Below are 5,904 nucleotides of genomic sequence, written 5' to 3'. Positions count from 1 at the left end.
GCTGTGCCCTCCTCAGGACCCTGGAATACTGGGCTGTGCCCTCCTCAGAACCCTGATACACAGTGCTGTGTCTTCCTCAGGACCCTGGTATACTGTGCTGTGCCCTCCTGAGGACTCTGGAATACTGTACCCTCAGCCAGTCTTTCTAGAAGATTTTCCTGTCTTTCTGACCACATGGAATCTTGAGAAAGCACTGCAGTGAGCTCTGTGAGCTCCCCATTGTTAGTCCTCTCTCGTGAATGTGATTCTGCAGTGTCTGCACCCTCCCTCAGGGTGGGGGGACATTAAGCCCTATGTTACTGATGGTAGATGTATAGAAAACTACAGTGTCTTAATCAGTGTTATACGGCTTACTATGAAGAGACACCATGAACACAGCAACTCTTATAACAGAAAGCATTTAACTGGGGCTGCCTTACAGTTTCAGAGGTTTAGTCCATTATCATGGTAGGGAGTAGGGCAGCATGCAGGCAGACAAGGTTTTAGTCAAGTAGCTGAGAGTTCTACATCTGAATCCGCGGGCAGCAGGAATAGAGAGACACTGGACCTGGCTTAGGCTCTTGAGACCTGGTGGTGACACACTTCCTCCAACAAGACCACATCTACTCCGACAAGACCACACCTTCTAACTCTTTCAAATTGTGCCACTCCTGGTGACCAAGCATTCAGATCTCTGAGCTATGAGGGCCATTCTCACGCAAACCACCACATCCAGGATTCTCAAAGACGATGTAGCCACTGGAGCCTCAAGTGCTCATGAGCAATTGTCAGAGCCGGGTACACTTCATAAAGGACCATAAGAGCTGTAACACAGTGTGTCTTTCCTGTCAATTTCAGCTTTCCCTTATCTTCTCTATGGGACCTAATTTCTTGGCAGCTTAATAAATCAGATCATTATGGACTTTTTTAGAAGCGAGCATTTATTTGCCTTTCACCTGTGCCATAAATATTTATTAGCCTCTACATTCCAGAATGTGTTTCCTGGTCCCTAATTTAGGATTAAAATTGCTGCCCCATTTTAAGGGAGTCAAAATTATATTACATCAAACAGGGGGTACAGCAGAGCCCTCATGACTCCAGAAGAGTCATTCTGGGATCATGTTCCAGCCACATGGGTGTCTACTATGGTCTTTCTACGGATGTTATCTAAGAAGCTCTTTCCAACTCTTTGAAGAACTATTTTGAAGGCCCTGAGCAATGTCTGTTTCTGATACTAACCTTGTAAGACCTTGGACCCTGAGCTGAATGAATCAAGGCTCTGCACACCAGCCTAGGACCCCCACCTTGTAGGTCAATGCTCTTCTAAGTTTGGCCCAGAGACCAGCACCAAACTATTGTGCATCAACTACAAAACCTTGACAGAAATGAAAAATCCATGTTCATAAAGTTTTGTAGCAAGATACACAAACCTTTGGTGTAATTTATATAAAACAAGACTCATCTACTTTAAGTGTATAGTTCAATTAATTTTGACAAGATCTATCAGCAGCTGTGGTAGCTAGCGGAAGACCTCCCCAAGAACAAGTCAGTCAGCACACTGACATAGATGGAGAAGGGATTTCATGAGCCACCACCTCTGAGAAGTTTTTGATGGTTGGTGGCTTCTGGAGGAGGGAAAGTTTACTGTCTTTAAGGGTATGGCCCGTTGGGCAGACCATACTCTAGTGGCTGCACATTCTGAGTATATGGGTAGCATCAGCTGGATTCAGTGGGTTTCTAATTAATACAAGTTGTGAAGGCGTAGTAAGATCTGGGAGGAGTTGGGCTGAATATTATCAAAACACATTGAACAAAGTTAGTGAAGAATTAGTAAACATTATTATACATGTATGTGTAAGACCCTGCCTGTGGTGGACACACAATGATTCGTGAACTGCGTCCTCACCTAAGATAGTTGGAAACCCTTTGCTCTGGGTGACAACTCTCTCTTGCCTTTCTACCTGTTAAGTCTCAGATTAGAAGTGTCACTGAATTGTATACCTAAAAATAGAGGCAAACCCTTCTTACATTGGAGCCATTTCTACAGATCAGTATATATTCAGCGTTTCTAGAGCAAGACCTGGGCATGGGCGCCTTCTGCAGTGAACAGTCAGAGCAGAGAACCGCCACTTCTGAACACTTCAGGGAAAAACGTTCTTCAAGATCGTCAGCTCTGAGGTGATCTGAGGCTGTGGGAAATCCTTGGTTCAGAAGAGAGAAGAGCCCTGTGTAAGAGAGGCTGCCTCTCTACGAAGAACCTGGCAGCAAGCAGCATCTTGGCTTGGCTTCAATTCACTGGGCTAGGAGATGCTAATGAGTCTCCTTGGCACAAGTCAAGAGGCCAGCGAGAAAGTTTAGGCGGCTCTAATATCTGCTCACATTAGCACGCATTTGTGTGCTTTGAGCCCTAAGATAAGCACTTCACACACAGTATAATACTCTTCCTTGTCTGTGGGTTTCCTTTCTATGGTATCAGTTATGCTAGGTCAACCATAGTCCCAGAATAGTATTACAGCTCAATGAGGAATTAAGCTGTTTTAAGAAAGGCAGAGCACAGGTACACAACTTTCATCTCAATGCATCGCTATAATAACTCCACATCATTGCTCATTTCATACAAGGCCTCATTTACAAGTTTAACTTTATTATCGATACGTATATGTTGAGGAAAAAAGGTATACTGAGTTCTGTGGAAGCTGCAGTTTCAGGGATCCATAAGATTGGGGTGTTGGAATGTGTCACTATCTTATCACAACTGACATCATGCCCATTTTACATTTAAAAACACTGACTCGGGGAGCAATAAATCACTGACCCAGAGCCACACCCCTCGCTGTGAGAGCAACAACATGAGCACCAGTGGTCCTAAAGCTGCCGTAACTTAGCTACCCAGCTCCGGCCTCTGCCTCTGTCTTCATGTGACCTTATCTTACTTGTCTCTGCGTCTCAAATCTCTTTTTCCCTCTCCTGTCTCCTAATAAAAGACAGATGACAATTAATTTAGGGTTTACCTTAAGTGACACCTAATCTCATTTTCGTGTCTTTGTTGTTTAACACACTACAGGAAAGAAACTCTGGGACAAAGACAAAAAGTCAGAGATGAAGGAGGGACACTGCACCATGGTAACAAGTCTCCACTTAGTGCAGAATTCAAAATGACACTGGGCCAGTAGGTCCAGAGTATATGACATGGCATTTTAAAATACATGATCAAATTGCCCTAGAAAAAAATCTCTACATGTGGGCCGCTGCATTGACTGAACCCGATCTCAGGTCTGTAACTAAGAAGTCGTCTGGGCCTCAATCATTGTGTGTGTGTTAGGGGGGACAGAAACTGAGTTAGAATATGAGTAAGCTCCTTTCTGCTGTAATATTTCATGATTCTTACTGTAATGCTTTGCCTGCCACTCAGTCCAATGGCTTTAAATGACACACAGATGACAAAGCAGGGTACTCCCTCTTCCTGGCAGAAATCCAGAGTCACCTGGATTCTTCAAGCAGGATTCCACTGGGATGGAGAGAAGGGTGTTGAATAACTTAACCTGGCCACACCCAGACTCTCCGGTCTTCTGAGGATTCCCATCAGATGAGCAGATTTGGAACGAGGCACAGAACTGAGATGTGTACAGTCAGTTCTGCCATCTGCCTAGTACCCCCAAAATTCTCAGCTCCCCTATTCAGGTCTCAACCTAGCTCTTCTCCATTTTCTGTGAAAAATCAAGCGCGTCCCAGAAAAACAACAACAAAAGAGCCCACCCTGCTCTAGCCCATCGCTTTCTGCCACATGTATCCCTAAGCCCACCCTTGTTCACCTTATCCTTTCAGTTGGGTTTTCCTCCTGGACCTATGCCATCTGCCAGCAGGAACTGCGTTTGTCTCATCTGTACAGCCCCCATTGTGCCGCCGGGCTTAGTGTAGTGACCGCCATGGCTTACGGCCTATGGACCCTTGCGCCTATCAGAACTGCATTGGTAAGAGAGGCTAACGCCAGCTTATCAGAAGCATTAAGTGGTATAGAAAACATTCAGCAAGGGCTGGTGAGATGGCTCGGTGGGTAAAGCCCCTGCTGTACGAGCCTGACAGCCTGAGTTTGACCCCTGGACCCTACGGAGAGGTGGAGAGAGAGAGAGACTCAACTCCATACAATTTTACTCTGACTCCCACTGGCACGCCCCCTTCCTCATACATGCACACACTTGCACACACAATAATGATAAATTAAATGAGCGAGTGAATAAACAGTGCCTAAATAAAGATAATGAATGAGAGCTATTGAACGGTAAGAAATTAGTGAAAAACCCCTCTCCTAGCTGATGAAATATTACAAAGTTACGAAGAAGATAGTTTGAAAAAGCTCAGATGTAATCCAGGTGGTATATTATGTATTATACTTTAAACATTTTACACTCAACACTAACTGGGCTCCTCTGTTGTGTGGTCAGCGTGCCCTCAAAGAGCTTAGAGTTCGGTAGAAGGGAAGCAATGGCTGAATTACAAGAGGAAGCAATGTTGTTGTTAGTTTCTTCGGCACATATTTCTTGAGAGGTGACAATCTGCAAAAAGCTAAGCTAATAACAAAACTGAGACCTATTTATTGTTTTTAAATTATGTTAATACATGCAGTTATTACGGATTTGAAACATAATTAACATTCTCTATGAACAAAACTGAAAAATAAAGATCTCTATTTTTCTTTTATCTTTTCTTTTGGTTCTTTTATTGTCTCAGCATAGGAGTCTGAACCTGAAATAGATCTAGGGACCTAGCAGATGGATAAGAAAGAAAGAAAGAAAGAAAGAAAGAAAGAAAGAAAGAAAGAAAGAAAGAAAGAAAGAAAGAAAGAATTAAGTTGTGAGGGAGCTGGGGGTAGAGGTGGATCAGGGAATGAGGACAAATATGATCAAAATATATTGTACGCGTACATTAAATATAAAGTAATTAATAAAAATATTGCCCTTTAAAATTAACTTTTTAAAAAGAATCTAGGGAACCTATGAGCTAGGGTAATAGAAGAAGAAACCAATTTACTCTCACTAAGCTAACTGAAATCCAGCATTTCTCTGAATGTAGACAACAAAACACAGTGGCTCAGCAGTAGCTGTGACTTTGTCACCAAGAGAATTCACAAACACTTCCGCGTTATTACGTTGCTTGCAGCTGTGTTGAAACAACTGTGACGAGCACCGTGCCTTTTAAATGGGTATTTAAGGCACTGTTGGAGTTTAGTTCAGAAATAAAAGGGACATGATTTACAAGACAACAAACTGATGCTTAGAATATTTAAATGGGATTGGTATGTGTGTGGACATGTGTGCGCACGCGTGTACAGGCAAACTTGCCTGTGTAGTCAGAGGACAATTTTCAATTATCATTTCTCAACTTCCACCATGTGGGTCCCAGGGATCAAATTCAGGTCATTGGTGACAAGTACCTTTACCCACTGAATCATCTTGCCAGCCCAGTACTGTAGAACTTATAGGACATTATTAAGAGGTCCATAGGCCTTGCCAGATTATGGGAGAGATTCACAGCTCGAGAAAGTCTGGCTCTTGCTCCACGTCCTGACTTCAGTTGTTTTCAACTGTGTAGTTGAGATCTTTCTCTGAGGTGACATTCAAAGACAGGGACTCAGTTATAAGTGGATAACCACATGTTGAGAGTACAGAAGGTGCGGCGTGTTTCTGCATCCCTGATGCCCATTCTGCTCTGTGCTCTTGAATCTGGGCACATCTCTGTGTGTGCCTGGGTGTCACCGCTGGGGAATGCAGCTCAAAACTAATCTGCACAATTTGAGTCAAAGCCAAGCCATACACCTTCTGATGGGTGGAAGAGGCTGGTCAAAGCCAGGTGCAGCAAACAGAAGCCCCGAGAATCTTGGTGAACCAAGCCATGAACCTTCTCATTGGCAGAAGAGGCTGGCCAAAG

This window comes from Microtus ochrogaster, linkage group LG5 (assembly GCF_000317375.1).
Source record: "Microtus ochrogaster isolate Prairie Vole_2 linkage group LG5, MicOch1.0, whole genome shotgun sequence".
NCBI lineage: Eukaryota > Metazoa > Chordata > Mammalia > Rodentia > Cricetidae > Microtus > Microtus ochrogaster.
Note: the sequence above shows the minus strand (reverse complement) of the source record.